The 26,706-nt window shown below is 38.8% G+C and overlaps 1 pseudogene; it reads left to right on the top strand.

Annotated features, from left to right (window-relative positions):
- Positions 1–1,328: 1,328 nt before the first annotated feature.
- Positions 1,329–26,198, top strand: LOC134473563 (probable RNA-binding protein 18; annotated as a pseudogene).
- The last annotated feature ends 508 nt before the right edge of the window (positions 26,199–26,706 follow it).

The following is a 26,706-nucleotide window of genomic DNA, read 5'->3' as shown; positions in this document are numbered from 1 at the left end:
TCGCTGGTCTTCCCCCCACACCCAGCCTCAGCATTTTTGCCTATTTGGAAAATTGTCCTTAATATCTTTTGCCTTTTGCTAATAAAGTATTTTTTTATTTTGAGTATTGGGGAACTTTATAAAATACATCCTAGACATTTCTACCTTCACAGACAATTATAACACATATTTTGTTCAGTATATGGCACTGGTGCACCCTGAGTTCCAAAGGAGAGGAGCCTCTGCCTAGTGTAGTTTTCCCAGGTTTCCATCAGGAATTGGATGGCACTGATTCGCAGCCCAGAGGAGGAAGCAAGGTTCCTCAGGATTTGGCACTCCTGGGAAAGAAAGACTCTGTGAGAAACACTGAAGCTCTAATCTCCACATGAGATCCCTGTCCTGATCACACAGAACTTCCCGGAGCCCCCAGTGGGGACACTCGCAAAGCAAGGAATAAGAGAGCCCAGGACCACAACTGCTGCCTAGGAAAGAGTGGCAGGATGAAGGACTGGGACATAGGAGTGCGGACCAGAGCAATCCTAGGAATGAGAGACCTGAGGTCTATGCAGGGTCTCAGAGCTTAGAGCCCATAAAAATGGAGTCTCAAGCCCTCCTGAAGCTGATCCGGGACCCCTGGAGATTCAGTGTTCCACAACCTGAGTACACTCAAAGGCTTCCATGAGGCGATGCCTGAGGACAGTGCTGATGACACACTGGGTCACACTTGAGAGCTGAAGGAAAGTGGTACAGATAGCAGCAGCATGGTGCTCCTTGGCTTTTTTGTCCTGCTGCATCTGGGTAGAATCCTGGAAAGGGAAGAGTACAATGTTTTTAAACAGCTCCTGAAGAGAGATGGTATTATAAGGCCCTTCCACAGGCCACAAGGTCCCAAGCAAAGATGGAGACTACTGATCAGGTCTGCAGCTCAGGAAGTCAGGATTGTGCCTCCCACTTCATGGCGAATTCCGGGTTCTGTTTGCCTGCAACCAACAACCTCTCACATAAGAGTGACCCTGTTGTGTGCAAGAATTGAGCTGGCATTTGGGCTTTGGACTAGAGGACAACAGGTCTTTATAACAGATGCCTGAAAGGAGTCCATGCTTGCCTTTCCTTCTGAGCCCAGCCACTCTCCATGTCTCTCTGCATGACCCATGAACAGGTCAAGAGGGAACACCATCACGTGAGGCTTTTCCATACTCACTCTGCTCTTCATGATCATAGGTGAGGGCCAGCATGGCACCATGGGTAGAACTGGCCCAGCCCTGGTTGGCTCCAGCTCCAGTGTCACAGATACAGTCTGCTTCTTCTTTGAACCAAAAGCCCAAAGGGCTTTGTAGGTACATGTCGCAATGGAGCTGGTACTGCAGTTGACTCTGGTTCCAAAATGGGTGATGGATCTGTTTCTGGTATAGAGGCTGCTGCTGCAGCTGATTCTCCCTCTCCAGTAGGACCTGGCACTGGGGTTGGTGCCATACCTGCAAGAAAAATGTGCTCAACACCACTGACTTGTTCTGAACCATTCCCTGCCTGCCAGAAATATCTTCCATCCCTGATTCCAAAACATGATCTTCTCAGACTGTGGTCCACCAACTCAGGGTCCTGAGGCTCATGTATGGGCCTGGCCTGACCCAGCCAGAAGCCTCATCCTCATGTGCTTTGATGGACCCATCCCAGCCCTCCTCACCCTCAGTCTTGGCTCTCATGGTCTCCATGTTATCCAGCTCTGCAGTAGAAGGAACGCACGGTGCTCCAGGCCTGAGCTAGGCATGTGCAGCTGTACTTACTCCACCATCTTCTTGCGGCACAGGAAGCCTGGTGGCTGCTGAAACTGGTCTGAATACTTTTCAAGCCATGTGCCCAAGATGGTAGAGATGGCACTGAGGTCAGATGGGTGTGCAGTGTCAGAAAACCAAACAAACATTACAGAGAACCTCCCCTGGAGGGACTCCAGATCGGCTACTCTACTGCTTCAGAGAAAACCATAAACTGCTGTATGGAACTTGAGGGGACCCTGCTCAATGTAAAGTAAACTGGTCAACAGTGTTTGCTCCAACCCATGACTCTGCTGACATCTCAACCTGCAGTCCATGTTATTAGGTTGTGTCTATCTCTAAGACACATATGAAGTGGTCTTGTCTTCCTATCCACACTTCTATTGAGAGGTGCGGCTACCTCTTACAGTCACCAAGTCCCCTAAAAACTACTAGCAAAGTAGCAAGGCTGTGACAAGCATGCTGCTTCCCAAACAGCCAGTGTGTCCCAGTGAGGGATGGGGTGGACACACACAGCTGGAATGGGCTCTAGTGGGCAAGGAGCTTCACAGGGCGTGGCTCAAATCTCTGGGCCCCCTTATGTTCCCTGGTCTAGGACCCCACCCACAGCTCTCATATCCTGCTCCTACAAGGGAAGCCTCTGAGTTCTACCCACCAGCAGGAAAAACAAATAAGGGAGCTGGTGTTTATCCCCTTTCCTATCACAGCTTCCAAATTCCCTACTCTGGACACAGGCCCCTTCCCTCTTGAATCAAAGCCCACTCACTTTTTCGCTTGATTCAGACACCTGCCATTCTTACTGGAGCAATGGAGGCTTTGGCTATATGTAGATGCCATGAGACTATCACATCTGTAACCGGTATGATAAAACGGCACTTTAAATATGAGAGTTACTCCTAGAGACAAATGGCTTCTCCAGATTTCTACAAGCTTAAGACTTGACTGGAACTCCCTCTTTTCCTTAGTCCAGGCTAAAGCAGAGAATATGTAGACACACGAAGTCAAGAAGGCCAAGTCCCATTCATGTCCAAAAGGGAGTGAGGTATTTGAAGGTGTCTGGAAGCCATAAGCAAGCCTAAAGGGGTGTCTTCTTTCTTTGTCATGCCTTCTCCCTTCTCTACCTAGCTGTGACCCTGCACACGTGGACACTGTGAGTTGGTCATCTGAGGCCAAGATAGCACCTCTGTCTCAATGAAGGAAGGTTTAAATTAAATCTTTCTACTTTTACCCAAAATAAATGGCTTCCTTTGATTTTTCCAGGAATGAGTAAATGAACCTCAGCAGATTGGCCGGGGAGGTGGGTAATGCACCTACCCCAAGTTTTTATGGCTTCTTGGGTTACTGGCTGCTCTGACATAGAAATAAAGCCTAGGAGAGAATCAATTTTCCTTAGGCTTGAATTGGGCTAAGTACCCAGAAACATGCCTATGTTGCTTCATATCTATGTGTGCTATGAATGAACCCAACCATCTAATTCCCTAATATCTCCTTTGAACCCAAGACCCAGTCTCCCCACAGCACCCGGCACCCAGATTTTTCTCTGTCTGAATCTAAGAGAAGAATTTCCCACATGGAGTCCAGGGTCTCTGATACAGATGGGAAACTTGCTCTGCTCTTTCAAGTAAGTGAGGGTCAGTATTGAGTGCTTCTCCATGTTGATGAAAGGAGAATGTCACACACAGCTAGACTGTGCCACTGGATATCCTGTGTGTACAACCAAGCCTCGGACAGACATTTGCAGGCTCCTTTGGTCCGGATCCCACCTATTAGCGTCCCAATTTGCACATAGCAAATTGGGTCCCTGAGTAAGGCAAGGTATTCCCAAGACCCACCCAAATGGTGCTGAGCTGTCCTGGCCTGTAAGATGATGCACAAACCTTTTCAATAGATGATCTAGCACCTGATCCGTGGTGCCAAATCCTTGGTAGTTTTGCAAAAACTTTTGTAGGAACAAGGGGTTCCCTTGTAGCATGGATGACAAAGATGTTTGTACATTGTCTCCCTTATATCTGTCTTCTGAAGCTCAAGGCAAGCTGGGATATCCACTGTCTGACCTGACTTCTGTTCACCCTGTAGGGAGGTTAATGTTGAAACAATAGCTGTATTAATCACTTGTCTATCTTTAGAACCAATACTCAACAGGACTTAAAAGGCAGAGAGGCTTATTTGGGATCATGGTTTTGGATAATTTAGTTCATGGTTGACTCCAAGGCAGAAACACTATGATTCAAACAAATGGCAGAGAAAAGCTGCTCAGCTCTTGCAGCCAAAAGAAAAGGGGCAGAGAGAAAGGGAGAGACTGGGACAAAATACATCCTCCCCAGTCACACCAACAGTGACCCACCTGCTCCAATCAGGCCCCAAATCCTAACAAGATATTCAGCTATGGAGTCATCAGTTCATTAGTCCATTGATGAGTATATGATCCACACTGTCAAATCACATCCGAAAGCCCCACTGCTAAATACATGAGACATCTGAGAATATTTTACACCTAAAAAACAACCTTAGAAAACTTCCAAATGAAAAGAGACATTATGGCAGCCATTGTTATCTCCCTATTGTCTGGTCTTGAAGTCCTAAAATGCTTTCATCATCCTGTTCTGATTAATTTAGTTCAGTATGTATTCACTGTGTGAGAAGATGTAGATAACTATTTGGAAGAATACAAGAGACAATATGACAGACCATGAAGATCTCCAGGGGTCTTGCTTTGAATTCTGTGTTTCTTAAATTGTTTCCTTAAGATCTGTCTTGTTCTGTTTAATTTTACCCTCTTTAAAATAAAAAATAAAAAAAGAAAACCTTCAAATGACTCTGCTATATAATAATGTGAGAACACTACAGACTATGCCTATACACAAACATACACATACCAGTACTCATACACTTACACACACACAGGGAGGGGCTGGATACACAAAAAAGAGATTAGAGCAGTGTGCTGGCCTTTGCTGTCCTGTCTTTGGCTACTGTGAGCCCTACTTTGTCCCTTCTGAGAAAATGGCCACAGGCTTCGAAAGAGCCGGGGAACCCTGGTTCTCCAGGCATGGCTGAGTCATCCCCAGTGAGATCTCCTGGAGCCAAAGCCTTGGGAAGTTGGGAAGCAGCAAGAAAACATCCTCACGTGTCCTTTGTCTCCAGACAAGTGAGCAAGCTTCAGTTAGTTAAGTTACGTGGCACTTGGCAACAAGGTTCAGAATTTGATCATCAAGGAAGTGAGGTCATCTCCTGGGGTCTCCTTAACTGAACTTTTCTTTTTACTGGACTTCAAACAGTCCCTGGGCTGCTGACTGCTCCAAACCTACACCAGATACACAACCAGACACATGCAGTGACACAAAAACACCTGACCCACACTCTCCACGAAGACCAAAGTTTAGCTGTCAACCCAGGAAATAGGTGGAACCTGCCTCCCTTAACTCATGGTAAGACATTATGGTTTAGGGCTAGAAGTAAGGGTTCAGTGTTGTTGTGATGGTCAAAGTTTGTTTTAGGGTTAGGATTTAGATTTAGGATTTATAATTAATGTTCAGAGTTCAAGAAAGGGCTATGATTTAAGGGGTAGGGGTTGGTTCCTGCTTTTCAGCTATTTTTTTATGGTTAAGGTTAGGTTTGGAGTTAGAGTTCAATTTCTGTTTTATTATTGGATTAATTGAAAAGGCTACAAATGATTTAGTGCTAAGGCTTTGGTTAGAATATAGTTGCATTTAGAAGTTAAAACTTACGCTGACAGTTTTGTTTGGATATTTGGAGATGTTAGAGTTAGGGGTTAAGGATTAGAATTACTTTTATAGCTAGCTATATTGATAATAAAGTTAGAAGTCTAACTAAATTTGAAAACATTTAAGATATTTGGCTTTCAACAGTTCTTTGTGATTTCTAATATTTAACTATCCCACTTACACCTTGAACCATAAAAATGTCTAAAAGCACTCATATGCACACCACCATTTTTCTGTTTTCTCACAAGTAGAGACCAGGTTTGCTGGGTCAGCATCAAGGAGTTAAATCAGGCAACGCAACCTAATCACACAAAGTCATTCTTAGATGTTGTTCAGTTACAAGCTTAACTAGGGTCTGTGTAACATGAATTTTTATTTTCTGTATAGTGAGCAGTTTTTCAGAGAGTAACCCAAGACATCACTACTGCATAAGAACAAAATATATAGTGACGTTTACATGTACATGTTATTACTTCAATAGAAATATGTTAAAGTAGCTCTTATCTTGACTTATGTATTAGTTTGAATCATTTAGTTTTGCCCAAATGCTGTTACTTAAAATCAGGGTTAAGGGCTGGGGATTTAGCTCAGTAGCTTCAGCACTTACTTGGTAAACACAAGATTGTGAATTCAATCCCGGGTACCAAAAAAGAAAAAGCAGGATGAATAAGGAGGATCAAATAAAACCGCCTAACTGTTTGAGTAAATAAATAAGCACATGTTTGAAATTGTGTCACCCTGTCCTAAAATAAAGCTGTATCTTAGAGTAGTTTTGTAAGTCCTTAAAACCTGAACAAAGTACAGAGATTTCTCCTGTAGCCACTACCTAGTTTCCTATTTTGTTAATATCTAGCCCTAACCCTAATGCTAAGTCAAGGTGCTTTAGTAGCAAGAAAGAGAAAACTAGCTTAACTGGATGTGATACTTATTTATGTATTTTGAACAATAACATAGAACAGTGTGAGCTGTAGTGCAAAATGCCCAAACACTCGTGTGCAAGTCAAGCAATGAAGCACAGTAAATTGCAAGCTCCAGAAACAAATGCAATTGCATTCCCGCAGCCGTGCTGAGACAGCTGCTTATCAGGATGTAGGGATGGTGCAGGCTTCTTTGCACACCCCAATACAGCAGACAAGCCACAGCGCACTGAGAAGCAGAGCCCCTCAAGCCTCCTGCTCCAATCTAGCTAGGACCAACTCAGTGGGCTGGATGTTTGCATGTTTATCACATTTGGCACATATTCTGTTAAACCTATATTCTAGGAAAATCTACTTGCTCTTAAAACCACACATGACTTACAAGGGAAAGAAATTTTTGCCATAAAAAATTTTAGTTCAGCAACTTCTGTATTAAGAAGTGCAGAAAAAATTGTGATCTTCTGTATAAATAAGTGCTTCATTGACCTTTCGTTATAACAAAATGCTACAGCGATATTGTAACATGGTATTGTTATTCCCAGCTTAACAGAGAAACTGAGGTCTACAGAGGCAAGATAATGTCATTTCTGAAGTACATAATAAACATCTTACTTGAGAGCCAGTGCACTGGACCTAAAGAATGTCAGTGACTATTGTACAGAATATTTCTTATGAATTCAAAAGATAGATAAATCATGAAGGAAGATACACTGGGTTGTCTCATTGAAGCACTGGAACACCCACCTTATTCATCTGTATTCTTTCTGTGTTAGATCAAGGTTAGTAAAGCCTCCTTTTGCAAGGCCAACTCCCCTTAGGGCAAGAAACAACAAGGGCATGAGTTGCCTCAGGACAGCAAAGGACTCCTTTTCCACCATGTGCAGGCTCCAACCAGCAACATCTCCCAGAGATCTGGCAACTTTCTAGGTCTCATTCATTTATCTACAAACCGAATGCTTAGGTCCAGACACAGGACTAGATCAAGTCTACATACACAAGACAAGCAGATACTAGAGAGAATGCATGTCAACTTTTAAAGTGAACTGTAGCAGGAAGCATGTCAAAAACTCTAAAGTCATTTGGTTTATTAAGGTACATGCCATATAAGAAAATATGGCACGTTATAAATGGTGAACAAAAGTCAAGAATAAATCATGGCAAGATGAAAATGCCACAGTATAAAAATTAAAATCATGAGACAGTCATATTTTCAAGGAAATGAAGTGGAAAAGTGAGTCACATGTGGTGGTGCACACCAGTAATCCCGGCACTCTAGGATGAGGCAGGAGGATCACTGGTGCATGCTAAGCTTGGGCAACTTAGCAAGATCTTATCTCAAAATGAAAAATTAAATTAAATTTAAAATAAAATAAAAGTATGTAACTTGGTAAAAAGGCTCTGGGCCCAATATCCAGCAGAGAAGAAAGAAAAAGAAAAGAAAGAGAGAGAGAGAGAGAGAGAGAGAGAGAGAGAGAGAGAGAGAGAGAGAAGGAAAGAGGGAACCAAGGAAAGAGAAAAGGGAAATTTTCAGTTCCATTTGTACTCTGGTTCCTACATTTTCTCATCTCTGGTGATGAGCATGTCCTTTATTACAAAAAAGAACCAAATGCAGCCTACGAGATGCACTCAGTGGCACCCAGACAGCCATGTGTCTGTCTTGAAGGTAATTCACTCTGAAAACATACGGGGAATGAGTGTGAATGATTTTCCCATGATCTTTCCCTCTAGCGGGAAGAATAGATCTTGTTAATCCAAACACAAAGGCAAGTAACAGTATGAAACCTCAGCTATGAGAAAGCAAAAAACCAGGAGAATATATAGAAGACCCAGAAAGGAACGCTAGGCTCCCATCTAAGTAGGTTCCTGTAGATGCAAAGACAACCTTGTAGCGATCATTACTGGCATCCTCCATCTTCTGGATTTCACAGGTGCCATGATCAAGCATAAGAAGCCTGAATTATTTCTGGCAATGAAGCGCTTGTATGGCTTTCCAAATAAGATGAGGCACAATGGCTGATGAGGCTTTGCAATACAGCTTTTCCAAAATTGGTAAACTATAATAGAGTAACAAGATAGCAGGTGCAGTTATCAGGTGTGGTATTTACCAAAAGGGTATCCAGAGCAGCCTTGAGCAGGAAAAGTCCAATGTTGAGCCCATTCGGAATCCATATCCTGACATTATGGCACTATGTGGCTATGTCCTATGAGAGCACTGAGGTATCTTGGGGACGCAGGAAACTGGCACTTATAGAAACAGCTCCCTTGTCCTGGTGGTTTTGAGCATCACGCTATTATGATGACACATGGACAGTATGCACATGGGATAAGTATGTCTCCATGCATTGTCCTTATGACAGATTTACCTAAATTCCTATTTTGCAAATGATTATTGCTAATCTTTCCTTTTTTTCTAAGTCTCTGAACATCCAGACGTAACCACTATCCATGAAACATCTGTAATTTCTGAACTATTCCTATCCCAGGAAAATAAACAACTATATATACTACTTAAAGTTGTGCCTATTGGGAAGACATACCACCTTATTGCCCTTCAGGATCACCCTAGTGGGACTGATTCTACAACAATGTGGTCATTCTCTCTCAGGTGATACCAATATTCCATCCGAACTATCTGTAAATCAGACCTGGTATTTTCTCCTTAGTTCATCATAGGAATCTTCCCATGGAACCTACACAGCAAGGAAAGCAGTTGTGTCCATAACAGGATTACACACTATTGAAGATACTAAAATTGGAGTTAGGCAGGGGTGGAGTCAGGAAGTAATGGCCAACACTTAGGAAACATGTCAGGAATGAGGTAGGGTTTTACTTAATGTTCCTGTTCTATAAGACAGAACCCAAGTAAGTCAATTCACCCAGGTCACCCAACTAGCTAATGTGAGATTGTGAAGTTCAGCAATCTTACTCCTGAGTAGTCTAAACCTCTATTCATAACCCTTCAAGCCCTTAGCAATTAGAAATTGAAAAGAAAACAAAGTGGTGTTGTGTGCTTGAAACCCTAGATCTCAGGAATCAGAGGTGGGAGGATCACTGGATCCTAGGAATTCAAGACCAGCTAGCGCAATAAAGAAAGCAATCTCGAAAAAAGAAGAAAATGAAAAAGCAGATCATTGATAGAATGGCAACAATCTATTGGAGGCTACTAAAGTCCTTTTATCGCCATCTGCTGTTGGTCCAAGGCTGGCTGTAGTAAATACCTAACCCTCATAGCTCATGGGATTTTCACCAGTTTACTGAAATATGCAAAATTTGTTTTTAATTTTAAAGAGAAAAAACACAGAAAAGAAAAACAAAAAAACAAGATGCATGCAGACAACTATGCTATGTTCTTCTCTGCCTCTGAATCATTTTTTCAAACAAAAATTTAGGTTATTATGCTCATTTAAACAAAAATGGTTGTGCTAAGTAGATGAATAAATAGAAAAGGAGTGAAAATTAGATAATGAAGCCAACATGGGCCGCTCTGGCTTTGGGATCAGAAGACACTGTGCTAGCATTCATCCTCTGCACTTGAATATTGGTAACAGATTCTGTGCTTCCTTCTAACACAGTTTGCTGCCTGGTAGGAGCTGCTATAACTGAAAAGGTAAAAAAGATCCTTAAAAGATAAGGCTGGACTACAATGTAAGCCTCACTAGGACTGAGGCCTGACTAAGCCCCAGTAAGACTTTGTGACACTGGAACCAAGCCATTCAAAAGCAGGCAGGAGATCAGTTCCCAGGCTGCAAGAAAAATGTCCAGAGCAGAAGACACTGACTCAACTATTCTTTTCTTTGAAATACAACCGGCACTTTAATGCCTAGCATGCTCAAATTTTAGCCATTCATACCTATTGTTTAAATAAACACATGCTCTCCCATGTGAGCACACAAGATAGTGATAGAGAAGTCACACATCAAGTTCCGAAGGGAATTCTATCCAGCCTCTTGATGCAGAAGCAGTGTCTTCAGAAGCTGAATATTTCTGGGGGAAAAAGAATCCAGGCATGGTATTGTAAGCTTGTAATCTCAGCAATCTGGCAAGCTGGGGCAGGAGGATCACATGTATCAGACCCACCCAGACAACCAAAGGACTTCATCAGAGAAAATCAGTTAAAAATACAGGTAATACAAGTAAAGGTAGAGACATATGATTTTGATGCCAAAATCAGTCTGAACTAAGACACTTGTAGATCAAGCAAAACATAGACACGGGCATCACAGAACAGCAACCCAGCTTACAGGGCTGCCTTTGGCACTGCTGCCTGCATGCTGAACAAGATTCACTGTACTGTGACATCTCCAAGAAACAGAAGGATTGCAAAAGTGTGGCTAACAAGCCAAATAGGCAGATTTGAGACATAGGCCCCTTGCCTCTTATGGCTTCCTCCAAAGAGAGGACACAGCAGTCTAGGAGCAAATCTTGCACACCCTGCTCCCTCCCCAAAAGGTCACCAGCTTTTTTTTTTTAGTTCATGCACCCTAGCTAATGAAATCCCTAGTGACATGTCTAAAGACCATAGCAGAGATGACCCTTCCTGCCCTGTATTAATGATAGGGATGCAGACATAAAGGATTTAAACAGCTATGACACTCCCCATGTGGTAGAGAGGACTGAAGCAGACTTAGAAGTCTTGGGCTGCCTCTGAAGCACTGGCAGAAGCAGTGAGTCACTAAGGGACCAAGCATCAGCTTGGTGACAGCATGGTACCAGCATGGGGAGCAAAGATACTGAGCACAACAGCAAATCCCTCCCAAACTGCAACCAGTAGCTTGAGAGAATTAGAGCACCTTGTACTCTGCCACAGAAACAAGTGCCAGGTTGACACTCCCCCAGCAGCAGAGGAGATCAAAATGGGGCCAGCTGTCTCTCCAGTGATGGCAGTGGCATATGGCACAGTGCACCCAACCCACCCCACCCTTCCCTGCAACACGCAGCACTGGAAAACAGAAATGCATCAGAAGAAGTGGAACTGCAAAGGCTGGTCCAGCCCGGAGGAATCAACTATGCACACTGGTAGCAGCTTCAAGCTGCCTCTGTCTGAGGGCATCACAGCACCTTAGAGAGAGATACAGAGGCAAACAGGTATTTTAGACTTTTATGTCTTTACCTTTTTTCTCATCTATTTCTCTTCTTTCTCTCTTTCCTCAACTATATTTCTGGATTTTGTGATATTTTCATGTGAGTGAACATGAAACTAGTCTGTTTGTGTGTGTGTGTGTGTGTGTGTGTGTGTGTGTGTGTGTGTGTGTGTTGTTTGAGACGGGGTCTTGCTATGCAGTTCAGGCTGGTTTTGAGCTCACTTTGTATCCCAGGCTGGTCTCGAACTCGCCATGATACTCCCACCTCAGCCTCCCGAGTGCTGCATTTACAGGCGTGAGCCCCCACTCCAGGCTTGAAACTAGTCTTTCTAATCTGCTTTGATAATACTGTGCTTTCTCCTTCATTCCCTGTCTCCTGCCCCTTTCTCCTGTTTCCCAAACACTGAATGATCATCATTTTTCCTCAGCATTCTGCCATGTTTCTCTTCATTTCTCTCTGTTTTATCCCCTATCCTCTTAAGTTGGTCTACCATAGTCTAAGGGAAATTCATTGCATAAAAGTTCTTTGTTTATGTTGAATTTTGTTATATAAGTGTAGATCTTGTCCCTTAGGCGTCCTTGATGCTATTGTTATTCTTAGTTGTACTATATTAGCCAGAATGTCATACCTGTTGTGCTCAATTCTTCCCCCTTGCATGACAACACTGTGCCTGTCTGGAGTCATAAGCATCACCAGAGTCCAATACCAATGGACTGGATGCTAAACCAAATACAAAGCAACAACTCAACCTTAATAAACTGGGAAGGTAGGTCTTGGCACAGACACAAAGAACAAGAACCACCTACACATAGAACACATCTCTGAGGAATAGATATTCTGCTTAGGAAAGCCTCAACATGCATGACAAAGCTATCTCTCTAAGAAACTTACAAACAACAACACAGAAAACAAAATAAAATCATATAAAATGACAAGACACAGAAACAAAATGCAACTTGAGACCTCCACCCCACAAAGTTAAAATTCAGGGCAAAGAGGAAGTCAGAAGCCACCACCTGAATTCTCTGGAATGACAGCAGCAGAGGTTAAAAAAAAATGCATGATACTATAGAGGAAATCAGAGAAGAAATAACCTCGCAGGTTAAAAAAAACAAATAACAACAATAAAGATGTACCTGCTCAAAAAACATAAAACATAGAATTTTTAAACAGGATAGAAACAAAATAAAACGATGGAAACTATGAACACCTTTTATGGGAAAGAAATAGAATCCATGAAACAGATTAAAACTGATATTTGTGAGGTTAAATTTTTCATCAAAAGTTTACAAAACTGACTGAATGAAAATGAAGACAGACTATCAGATTTAGAAGACAAAATCCGAGTTACTTATCACAAAACAAAAGATCTCTTAAAAATATCAAGAAACTATGAAAAAACAAGTCAACAGTTGCAAGATGGTGCAAAGAAGAACAACATAAGAATGATCAAAGTCAATCAAAAAGCAGGAGTCAGCACAAATAACAAAAAAATAAACTGGTCATAGAAGTTATGGCCAAAAAAGTTTCCAATATTAAAAAAATAGACATACAGATAATTGAGAAATATAGAACTTCATTAATCATGATGAAAATTAATATAATATAATATAATAATTAAGATTCTAATATATATTATATAACTAATATATAATTATAACTAATATAATAATCAAGATTCAGAAATTCTGAACAAGAACAGAATATTAAATTTGTTAGAGAAAAAGAAACCAATCAACTATAAAGGAAAACCTATAGGAATCACAGCAGATGGGGCTGGGGATGTAGCTCAGTGGCATAAGCACCTGCCTGGAGAACGAGGTCATGATTTTGATCCCTGGTACAAAAAAAAAGGATCACAGCAGACTTCTCCACACAAAGCCTTAAGTGAAGGAGAACTTGAAGTATTTCAAGTCCCATAGGAAAGCAACTTGCAACTCAGATGCATGTACCCTGCAAAAGTATCTTTCAAAATCAATGGAGAAATAAGATAATTTGTGTCAAAGAACAACTGAAGACATTTATTACACAAAACCAGCCCTCCAAAATATTCTGAAGGATATTTTAGAAAGAGATAAAGAAAAAAAACCACAACTCTGAAAACACCAACAGAAAAGTGCAAGCAAGCATTAAATAGAGGTGAAAGCCAGAGAAACAAAAGGAAAATAAAATGAAAAGGATGTCAATATAAATGAGTTAAAACATCAATGTAAATGGTCCCAATTCACTAATCAAAAGAAACAGACTACCAGAATGGGTCAAGAAGCAATATCCAACAATATTTGGCATGCAAGAAACACACTTAACTCAAAAAGTAATTCATAGACTGAAACTAAAAAGCTTGAAAACAATATTTCATGTAATGGGAACCTGGGGAAAAAAGCAGTGGTAGCTATTCTATTTGAAGAGAATGTGAAATTTAAGCCAAGACTAATCAACAGACACAGAATAGGCCACTAAATACTTTTTAAGGGAAAACTCCAAGATGAGGAGTCAGCACCACTCGCCGACCTGTGGTAGAGAAAACAAAGAACACATCAGCAAACAAACCCAGTTTGGGAAGCAGGAGCTTCCCAGTTTACATGCATGGAGCTCTGCCTGACTGGGACAGCCAGACCCCAGCCCCTTCCAGTGCACAGGCTGGAAAACAAAAATTACCGTCCCATAAGCCTCCCCTCCCCTGCTGTAAGCAACCAGCTTGTTTAGAAAAACACAGGCTGTGATGATAGCTATGGAGGTAAAATGCAATTACATGCCTGTGGTGCTTTGGTGTTTCACTAACATTGCAGGTCTATGGCCAGTGGTCTGATCAATGGTTCAGAGGACAGCAGTACAGTGTGGCATCTAAGGGAAATCTTCTGAGGGTTGTAACCATTCTTGACTCCCTATGGTCTTGTTTGGAACTTCTGTATCATTTCCATTGTTTTATTGGATTGCGTTTTGTACTTTTTTGTTTTGTTTGATTATGTCAAATCTAATAGCAGGCATAGCTATTTCACAGATAGCAAGATACATTGTGGTAGCAATTTTGGATTTACTATTGTCTTGTTTTGAAATCCTTTATTGCATTCATTTTCTTGTTTTTATTGTTTCTATTCTATTCTGTTCTGTTTGATTTTTACTATGTCTGAAGTTATTTGCAGCTATTTTGAAGACATCAAAAAGCATTAGGGTAGTTATTGATTTCATAATGTTTTAGGCCTGTATCTCTTACACTGGTAGGTTTTGATTGAATTTATTCTCCTTTATCCTCTTTAAAATGAAAATAAACTCAAAAATGAAGAGACGACACTGATAAATATAAATACACATGCACCCAACTGTGTAAAACAAATATTAACAGACATGAAGAATCAAATAAACACTACCACTATCACAAACACACAAGTCAACCAAACAAAAAAATTAACAAAGAAATACCATAAGTGACCAAGCTTGTGAACAAATGATCATAGTAGATACCTCAGTGTTCTACCTCTCGATATAGGAATATGCATTCTTCTCAGCTGCACGTAGGATGTAATCCAAAGTAGACCACATACTACCCTACAGAACATGCTTGAGTAAATGAAAAGAAACTGAAAGCACCCTGTGCATATTATCAGACTATAGTGTGATGATATTGGAAATAAATAGCAAAAGAAAACACAAAAGCTCCATAAACATGTGGAAATTAAATAACACACTTGTGAACAACCAATGAGCCACAGATGAAAATGAAGAAGTTAATCATTATCTATAATTAAATGCTAGTGCCAGTGCAACATACTGAAACATACAGGACGTAATGAAAGCACTCCTAAGGGGAAAATACAATAGTTAATTCTCATATCAGGAAAACAAAATCAGTTCAAATAAAAAACCTAATATTGAACTTCAAACTTCTGAAAAAAGAAGTGAGAACCAAAGCTCTTACAGGGGAGGAAATTATAAACGTCAGATCAGAAATTAATGCAAATGTGACTAAGAAAATGCTACAAGAAATGAATTTAAGTGTTGGTTCTTTGAAAGTTTAAATAAAAACTGAGAAATCTTTGGCCAACCTTATCACAAAAAAGAAAGAGAAGACTCAAATTCATGCATCACTAAGAATGAAAAGGGTGACAACACAGCAGATCCTGCAGAAATCCAGAAGATCATCGATATGCATTTTGAGGACCTTTATTCTAATAATGGAAAAAAAAGAAGAAATGGACAGATTCGTAGGTGCATATGAATTCGTAGGTGAATATGAAGCTGAGTCTAGAAGATGTAAAAATTCTAAATAATGCAATGAAAATTGAAGAATTATAAAACTAACAACAAACTAAGCCTAGGTCCTGTGGACTTACTGCTGAATTCTACAAGAAATTTAGAGATTTAATGCCACTGATTCTCAAACTCTTTCATCCAATTGAACCACAAGTAGTACCCCCAAATTAATTCATGGAGGCAAATATCACCCAAGACCAAAAGCAGATAAGGACCCACCCAGAAAGTACAACTACAGGAAAAATGCCCTACTGAATAAAGGGCAAAAATCCTCAACAAAATACTGGCAAACAGAATTCATCGAATAATCAAGAAGATTATACAGCATCGCCAAGTAGGATTCATCCAGGAGATGCAGAGATGGTTGAACATATGCAAACCAATAAATGTAATATACCATATGAACAACGTCAAAGATAAAAATCAAATGATCATCTCAATAGATGCATAAAAAGCACTTGGTGAAGTCCAACACCCAGTTGTGATTTAAAAAAAAACTACAGAAAATTGGAATAGATGGTCTTTGTCTCAATCTATAAAATCCATCTATGACAAACCAATAGTCAACATCATACTAATTGGGAAAAATAAGAAAGCTTTCACTCTAAAATCAGGAACAAAAAAGGACTTCCATTATCATGACTCCTATTCAGTATTGGCCAGAACAATTAGACAAGACAAAATATAAAAGGAATAAAGATAGGAAAAATAGTTAAATAATTGTCATTTGCAGATGACATGACATTCTACATAGATGACCCACAAAACTCGAACAAAAGCCTTCTAGATTTGAAAATCAAATTCAGTAGTATATCTGGATACAAAGTCAACACTGAAAAATCAAAATCATTCCATTACACAAATGACAAACTCACTGAGGGAGAAATTAGGAAAATAGCATCTTTCACGATAACTTATCAAAAAAAAAAGAAGTACTTAGGAGTCAATCTAACAAAGTAAGTAAGAGATCTTTATGTTGGAAACAATACTCTGAAGAATGAGCGCAAAGATGATATCAGAAAATATAAAGACATTCCTTGTTTCTATCAGCATGCATTAAAATAAAATCAACATTGATTACAGCTCAAAATATTGAACCAGAAACACAAAATCTGTTGGAAGATACAATAGGTACAACTCTTTAAGATACAGGTGTAGGCAAAAGTGATATATGCACACTCCTGTTTATAGCAGCACAGTTTATAATAGCTAAATTTTGGAAACAACCTAAATGCAATCAGCTGATGAAAAGGACAAGGAAGATGTGGGCTTTTATATAATGGAATACTACTCAGCCACAAACATTTATAATTAAATGAAAGATCTTGAGACCATTCTCTTAAGTGAAATAAATCAGCCAAATGTGCAAATATTGCAGTCCCTCAGGTATGAGAAAATGAAAGTATAAATAAGTTTCTAGATGTATAATATATATTTAAAATAGGAAGACATTTTAATGAGAAGCAATTTTAATGAGAACATGCAGGAACTGAAAGCAAAACCTTACCAATTGCAATCAGGTAAAATTTCAATTCTGAAGTAATAACCCTGTAAGTCTAAAAGTCTCACAGATAATTTTAAAATCATCTTTCAGTGGGAGTGAAGGAAGCTAAGTTCCCCTTCTCCTCACTCCCCCAGCACTGTGATCAACCAGCTGATTTAGAAGAACTGTATTGTTGGATTGACTTTGAAAGTCTAAAGTCAGACAACTATTTAGAGGACAACAATATGCTATACAGTAACTATTGTAGATTTCTTACCGTCTTATGACTTTTTCCTTTTGTTTCACTGCTGTTTTATCCCCTTTAAAATCAAATTTTAAAAAATCATCTTCATCAATTTGGATTATATAAAAAATAACAAATTTGACCTCCTTAGATGTTATGCTGACATTTATACATATTACTACCTATTTGCAGTGAGGACATTTTTTAAGCTACTTCAAGTATTTTTCAAACAAAGCAAAACCAAAAAAATGCTTATATATATGATTAGTATTTATTTTTCCAACACATCTATGTATCTTCTTCGATCTCCAGAGTTTAACATAATAATGAATAAGCACCACTTACTGTAGTTTTTTGGTTGTTGATTTTGTTGTTGTTGTCATTTCATTTTTTATACTGGAAATCAAACTCACCATCTTGTGCTTACCAAGTAGGTGTTATGCCACTGAGCTATATCTCTAGTCCTACTGCAGTTTTTCATGTGAATTAATTGTAAGAAGGTAAAATCATATATTTTATATTTAAGTAGAAGTTGGTAAGATACTAAATTATTGCCATAATCAATTTTACAAACAGTTTGTGGAAACAACCAGAAAAGTTCATTCACTTATACAAGTTCCTGCAAGCTTGCTGTACTTTTTATTTTATTTCTTGTGAAAATACAAGCTTTATAAACCCTTCTAGTCCTTGAGCCAAAAATTATTTTTAATTAATTTTGTGAAAATTAAAAGATGATAATTTTCCTATTCTATTCGAATTAATGCCTAATGCTTTTATATTTTTTTTTAATTTTGAAAGTAGTAAAGTGCACCAGCACAAGACAGATTCAAGTCAGCTGAGACCGTGTAGTGAAATTGGTACATAACTTCACAGCAGATTACCAGAGTGACAGTAATAGGTATCACGTATATTTCATTATCTTAACAATAGTTGTTGTTTCAAACATGTATATCAAAATAAAATGAAATACAGAACATTATAGAACTTATCAAAATGCAATATTGAATAAAGCTGTACCATTAATCAGAATAAAACAAAACAGCAATAAAGTTATTTGCCTTCAAAGAGATGGTAGAAGGAAAATCCCCCTTATTTGCTATGGTCAACTTCCCAAGAGATGCTCAGATTTCTGGTTCCCATTGGCTAACGGGGAGACAGGGGATGGGGTTAGGGGAAGAGGCATGTCTGATTCTAGGCCGTGCACCAGTAGGTGCACTATTGCTTAGCAGGGAGACAAGCTGCTTGCTTGGTTTCCCAGCGTCCTAAGTTCCAGCATGGTGCAGATCTCAGGAGACACTAGGGGTTCTCCCCCTGGAAGGGCCACAGTCTCAGAAGAAATTTTCAAAAGGAAAAGGACCTAAGGAGGTAAAGGGGAAAGGAAATAAGGGGAAAATGAGAAAAGAAAAATAAAATGGAAACAGCTTTTTAATAAGAAGGATAAGAGGGGATGCAGGGAGGGCAGTAGAATGGGAAAAAAGAGAAATGAATGTATATCATGTACAAGACCAAATTGCTAATGATGAATAGTATCATTATGTATACCTAAATTATACCAATAAACTTAATTTTTAAAAATCAATAGGCATCAATACAATTGTAATGGAGTACCTCAATACTCCACTATCACAAATAGAACACTAGACAAAAAAATCAGTAAAGTAATATCAATATTGAACCAAACCCTTGAACAAATGGCCTTAAGAGAGAGTCACTGTGCATTTCACCTAACAACAAAATACACATTCTTCTCAGCAGCACATGGGACTTTCTCCAAAATATACCATGTGCTCGCCAATAAACAGTATTTAAATATATGCAAACAATTCAAAATTAAACCAAGCATAACATAAGGTGATAGTGTGATGAAACTAGAAATCAATGGCAAACAAGCCACCATAATTGTACACACAGATGGAAATTAAACAACTCCTGAATAAAGAATGAGTCATAGATAAAATTAAGGAAAAAATCACAACATTTCTTTTTCTTTTTTCCCTTTTTTCTTTTTCTAATTTTAAAGATAAAAGAGAAATAATCAAAAAATCAAAAAACAAACAAATCAGAAAAAAGCAACAAAAGCAAAATGACGAAAACAAAGAATAGCTATACAGGTTTGAAAAACAAGATGATACAAATTTGACAACGTTATATTGTTATTTTGCATATTGTTATATTCAAAGTAGTTGCTCAGTTGCCAGATACAGGAATAAAACAAAACAGTAAAACTGAAGAAAACATTGGATTTCAAAAACAAGAGAGAAGTAAATCCCCCACAATTGCTATAATACATATTATTGTCCTCAAATAGATGCTCACACTACCAGCAAAGTCAGTCAAACAATATAAATATTAAACTACTTTTTCTTACCTCAGTTACAATGATTGCAGCCTGACTTCCTCCAAATCAGCCCACCTCTTGTGGGTGTTGTGGGGGAGGGGGTTGGTTTTCTTGTCTCCCTGCTGGAACACTGGATGACTCACAGTAAGGCATGGTTTGGCTTCTTGATTCTCTTTGCATTCCCCATGATGGCTGCTCTTGGCTCATGGGAAGATGCAGTTGGGCTTCTTGGTTCTCTTCTCATTCCTCTATGGCATTTGCTCCTGGCTCATGGGAAGAGATGGTTTTTGACAACTTGTGCAATCAAACTATAAAGCCAGTATGACATACTGGAGCCCATAGGACACAGTAAAAGCAGTCCTGAGAGGAAAGTTTATAGCAGTGGATGCTCACATCATAAAAATAGGAGCTCAAGTAAATGACCTAATAATGCATCTCACTGCCCTAAAGAAAAGGACAATCCAAATCGAAAGTTAGTACAAGGAAGTAATTTATAAAGACCAGAACAGAAATTGATGAAATACAAATTTTAAAAAGTACAAAGAGACTGATGGAGAAGATTGGGGATTGATAGATATCAGGGGAGAGAGCCTCGCTGAGAAAAACAACTCAGATGTTAGAATTTAACACCTTGGAATAGACCAGATGAAAGGAGGGGATTCTCATGACCCAAGAACAAACTGAGGAAAAAGAAAGAAAGAAAGAAAGAAAGAAAGAAAGAAAGAAAGAAAGAAAGAAAGAAAGAGGAAAAACGTGGACAAAAGCTGGAACCAGACACACTCTCACTGGAGTCAGTCCCGCACTGTGCTGGGTGCACCTTGGAGTCAGACAACTCACAGTCACAATGAAGTCATGGTAGTGGTGATATTGGTGGTTGTTGAGCCCACAGGCCTTGGTGGGAGGATGCAGTACAAGAAAGATTAGAACCAACATGGAGAGCTGTGCTAACTCATGATGAGTGCTAGGAATTTGGTCCCATGATGGGAGTGATCAGCTAGATGACCTATTGGAGTTGGGCAGGTTGGGCCTGAACATGGAACCACAGTGGCATCAGTCAGCGACTCCTGACCCAAAGAGGAATAGTGGGCTCTCCTTGGGCTGGGTCATGTCCCTGGTCAGGACACAATAGCCAGGGATGAAATTGTCCCAAACTTGGGACATCCCCACAGCACAGGCTACTGTGCTGAAGGCACTCACTGGTTGACTGGCTCAGAGGAGAAGGGCCAGCCCACATCATCCCTGCATGCACCTCAGAGATCAACAGTAAACTGGAGAGGGCAGCAATCCCCTAGCCAGCACGCTTCAGAAAAACCATAAGCAATATAGAAAGGGCCTGAGAACTCCACCATACACATGTCTGAAAGAAACCAGAAACATGACAAGAGAAAGAAACAAGAAAAAGCCTTGAGCCCCTGACTCAAGTAAAATAGTCCAGAAGAGGTAAATACAGAAGAGCTTGAGGGCAGCAAACATGCAATATCAGACACATCAGTGGACATAAAGAAATGCCTTCGTAACCCATAGACGAACTTAAAACTGAAAATATGATTCAAGTGAAGTAATATATGAACAGATTAATAAAAGAAATGCTAAGCACCTCTCTAGAATACACAGATGGAAGAATGGAGGAATCCAGAAAAAGGAGAGAAACCTTTGATGAAGAATATAAACAAAATCTAGAATACATGAAACAGATTTAAAGAGATTGTTATGAAATTAAAAACTCCATTGAAAGCTGGCAAAATTGCTTGACAGAAACTAAAGTTAGACTTTCAGAACTTGAAGACAGATTTTCAATGGGAAAGGAAAGATCTTTTAAAAATAACAAGGAACCAGGAAGTAACTTAAGAATAAATAATGTGAGGAAAGAAGCAGGAGTAACCACAAATGAAATACAAAGGCTATTCACAGAAATAATTAAGGAAAACCTCCCAAGCATAGGAAAAGGAAATGATATTCAGATATATGAGGCATACAGAACTCCAGCTAGCTACAACCAAAACAGATCTTCATGACAGACAAAAACTATCAAATCAAGAAGAGATTGGAATGAAGTATTCCAAGCCCTGAAAGAAAATAACCTCCAACCCAGACTGATGTACCCTGAAAAATTGTCTCTCAAAATTGGTGGAGAAACAAGATGTTTCCATGACAAAGAAGAACGTTTGGAGTTCTTAACCACCAATCCAACCCTACAAAAATATTGAAGGACATTCTAGAGAGAGAGAAAAATCGCCAGGATTCCAACAACAGTGGCAGAGAGGCCTCAAAGAATGGGATAGTCAGTGGAATGAAGGAGAAAACTGGACACCCAACAGCAGAAAGATAGCATAGCAGAGAGGAGGCAGAGAAAAGTGCCTATAATCTCTAACACAGATGGTCTTGATACACTAACAAGAAGAAACACAGGCAGAGTAGATCAGAACATAGGGTCCATCAAGATGCTCTGAATAGGAAATACAATCGAGCTGAAAGAGGGTAATTTAACCAAAAGTCAAAGATGAGAAAACAATGCTCTATGTGATAGGGAACCAGAGAGAAATAGGGACAGCTCATCCAGCAGCTGCAGATAGGTTGGAAAGTCATGACACTTTTGTGCAGTGGAGAAATACTCAGCTATAAGGAAGGAAAACCTTGAGACTTTAGTAGGCAAAGGAATACAGCTCAAGATCAAGCTCAGGGGTAAAAAGGTTTAGAACCACTTAGGTAGAGAGCAAGATGCCCCCTAATCTAAAAACTAAAGGAGTTAGTGGGACCCAAAATGTACAAAGCACCCTGAGAAAGGGAAATGGGAAGAGTTGTCTAAAAATTAAGGCAGAGGACATTGTTAATAGTGTATCAGGATTTAAAAGCCACATTAGTCTTATCACTCTGTTTAGTTTGGTTTCATTCTGTTATAGTCTGTCTACTCATACTAGATTTGAGGGCACATTCAGCTATCCAATAAATAGCAGGATATACTACGGTAACTATCCTTAATTCCTTATTAACTTAACCTGAAGCCCTGTATTGCTTACACTCTTACTATGACTGATCTTATTTGAATCTGGATTGTTAGATTGCTGTTTTGTCTTCGCTGATTTTATTCAAATTTTATATGCATGATAGTATCAATCTAAGACCAGAGGCAACTATATGAAGAAAATAACAAGAGACATCATAGTACCTACTGTACATCACCTAGTATTGTGGTTTTATATGTCTTTTTCATTTCTTGTTTTTCTACGAATTTGTTTTGTTGTCTTGTTTTGATTTGTTTTTCCCTCTAATATAGAAAAGATAAATATACTTGTAGAGATTCATGCATATGTAGAACTTCTAAACAGTTTACGAGAATAGATTATATAATGCATGATGTAATGAATGGATACTCTGAAGAAAAAGGGACACTAAGATTCCCAGTGCTAATTCTGTAGCATCATGATATAAAATCTAGCAATACTATTATTCTCTGTCCAGAGTGATATTAATCTGTTTTCTTTTGTTTAATTTCAAGATACATAAAAGTATGGACAGCTATTTTGAAGAGAATAAGAGACGGTATGGCAATCAATGGTGAATTCCCTATTCTCTGATCTTCAAGACCAAAAATGCCTTCATCATCCTGTTCTGATCAGTTTAGCACTATTTTGTTTGGGATGAACTCACTGTTGTGAAGATATGGACAACTATTTGGAAAAAAACAAGAGACAATACAATAGACAGTGAAAATCAACAGTGGTCTTGCTTTGAATCTGTGTTTCTTAAGTTGTTTTCTTGTGATCTGTTTTGTTCTGTTTTCTCATGTGTCATTTTACCCTCCTTAAATTTACAAAATAAAAATAAAACAGTACAAAGAATCAATAAGTCAAAGTTTTGGCTCCTTAAAAGAATTTTGAAATATGCAAATCCTTGAACAGTCTTTTCAAAATAAGAAAAGACCCAAATCTATGCCTTTAGAAGTGAAAAAGACAGTATCACAACACGTTCTACCAAAATCCAGAAGACCACAGGTAATTACTTTGATGACCGGTACTCTAATAAAATAGAAAATCCATAACAAATGGGTAGATTCTTAGATAAACATATATCTAGATATATATGAATCAAGATGTTATAAAAATTCTAATTAACCCAATATCAGTCAATGATATTGAAAATTAATAAGAAAGTCTAAGATCCTGGTGAATTCACTGCCAAGTTCTACAGGAACTTCGGAGAGGATTTAAGGCCAGTACTCTTCAAACTCTTCCATGAAATTGAAAAAGAAGTAGTACTCTAAAAGTCATTCCTGGAAGCAAGTATTACTCTAATTCCAAAGCCAGAAAAGGAACCAACAAAAATGTGAATTACTGGCCCATCTCTTTAATGAACATGGAAACAAAAATCCTCAATAAGATACTAGCAAACAGAATGCAACAAATCATCAAAAAGATCATCATGAAAAGGTAGCGTTCATTCCAGAGATGTAGAGAGATTCTCCAAATGCAAATTAAAAATGTAATATACCACATAAACAGAAACAAGGCCAAAATCACATCATCATCCCACTAGATACAGAGAAACCATTTAACAAAACCCAACAGCCATTAATGTTTTTTTTTTTCATTGTAAGGGAAATATATACAGAAAAACTTTATTTCAGTCTGATAAAAGCCATTTTTATTTAAGCAATGGCCAACTTCATATTAAATGGATAAAAGCTTAAAGTTTTTCCTCTAATATAAGGAATAATGCAAAGATATCTGCTATCACCATTCCTGTTCAATATAGTTCTCAAAAAATTGGCCAGAGAAATTAGAGAAAAGACAGAAATGAGATACGGATAGGAAAAGAATTTAAAGTATCACTTTTTGCAGATGACATGGTCCTCTACATAGATGATCCCAAAATTTCCACTCCACTATCATTAATAATCAAATTCAGTAGCATATAAGATATAAAGTTAACACTCAAAAACTAATAACATTTCTGTACACCAATAATTAACATCCTGAGAGAGAAATTAGGGAAACAATACTTTCACAAAAGTTCCAAGAATGATTAAATACGTCCAAATTAACCTAAAACCTTTACAATGAAAACTAATATAAAGGAGATCAGAGAGATCATCAAAAAATAGAAATATGATCTGTTTCTTGTAGGCAGAAACAATATAGTCAAAATGACCATATTGCCAAGTCTATTACACAGACTTACTACAATCCCAGTCAAAGCACTAACAGCATTCTTTACAAAACTACAGAGAACAATCCTAAAATACATCTAAAACCAAAAAAGACATAGAAATGCAAAAGCAATTCTATGCAACAAGAGTAAGCCAGGTGGTGTCACAATTATGGACTTCAAATCATACTAAGAAGCTACAATGATAAAAACAACATGATACAGAAAAATAAGACAAGTGGATGGGTAGAACAGAATAGAGGATGCAGAAACAGCACCAAACACACTCAATTACCTGGTCTTTAACAACAGAGTCAAAAACTTATGGAGAAAAGAACAGTCTCTTTAATTAATAGTGCTGGAAAAACTGTATATCCATATGCAGAAGGTTGTACCTAGACCTATATCTCTTACCATGCACTAAACTAAAGTCAAAATGGATTAAAAATGTAAAAATGAAAACAGAAACACTTAACCTGTTTGAAGATAAAATAGATTAAACTGTTAAAGACAAAGGCAACAAATCTCTGAACAGAACCCCAGTTGCAGAAGAAATAATAGCAAGACATCACAGGCAGCCTGGAAGCTGGCAGAGTTGAGGCAGACACTTCTAGCTGTCCTTCAGATTCGCATGTCAGAACCTGCTTTGAGGGCATGAGAAGAGGGCATCACTCTGAGGCTACGAGTTTTTTGTAGAGACGGGTGGAAGCAGAACCCAAAACTCTTCCCCTGGAGAATGCATCCACCATTTCAGAAGGTTCTCTATCGTAAGGACACCAACTATGGATTGGCAATGTGGACCCCCAAATCACAGAATACTAACTCCTCCAGCTCCTCCAGAAGTTTAGGAAGATGCAGCAATATGACTTCCTCTTCCGCCAAGTCAGGTGTCTTGGAAGAACAGCCTCAAGGTTACTGCTTCATTAACTGAAACTAAGCAGGAAGCACAGCAAGCCATTCAGTGTTTCAATGGCAAACTGGCACTAAGAAGCTTGTGATACGAGGGCTCCATGCTCAGATAAAGAGGTAGGATCCTAATAAGAATGGTAGCATTATTCCAATCAGTCTCGAGCCATCTTCAAGCACTGAGCCTACGCAGTCTAACCTAAGTGGCACTGCAAAGATGAAAGCCATTGAAGCAAAGCTGAAAATGATGGCACAAAATTGTGATGTGAAATACCCAGCAGCGCCTGTTTATTCCTACTTTAAACCACCAGATAAGAAAGACTCCCCCTTATTCTAGAACAGCGTGGAAATCTTGAGGATGATGGTTGTTAATTACTGCAAGAGCAAAACCAAATTGATCTCTACGCCTGATCTCTTCTGCCTTCATAATTTGAAGGTGTGAATGATACTATCCATCAGAACACAATCACATGTTAGTTTGGTAACATAATGTTTTTGGATGTTCTTATGAATGTAACTTCTCTGAACTATGTGTGGAATTGAGCAGCATCCAGAATAAATAGAATTGTGTCCAAAATTGTGTTTAGAACACTAAGTTGCTCTAGTTGGCTGATCTGTTTGAATCTGAAACTCCAGAAATGTTACATAATGTGCCAGATAGAAAGGCAAATGTAAAAAATGTTATTATTTAAATCACAAAGCTGACTGATTGACATCTATTTTTTTAAAAAAATATATGTAACATATTTTTGCACATGTCTTTTACAACATCAAGAGAAAGAGACAGAGAGGGGAGTGAAATATTTCTAATTTTGTTTAGAACTGCTGATGGAGAATATACTATGGAACTCCCTTCAACTGAAC

The sequence above is a fragment of the Cavia porcellus genome, unplaced genomic scaffold (assembly GCF_034190915.1).
Source record: "Cavia porcellus strain 051 isolate PalLab524CR breed Dunkin Hartley unplaced genomic scaffold, mCavPor4.1 scaffold_27, whole genome shotgun sequence".
Taxonomy (NCBI): Eukaryota; Metazoa; Chordata; class Mammalia; order Rodentia; family Caviidae; genus Cavia; species Cavia porcellus.
This window is presented reverse-complemented; position numbering and strand designations above follow the sequence as displayed.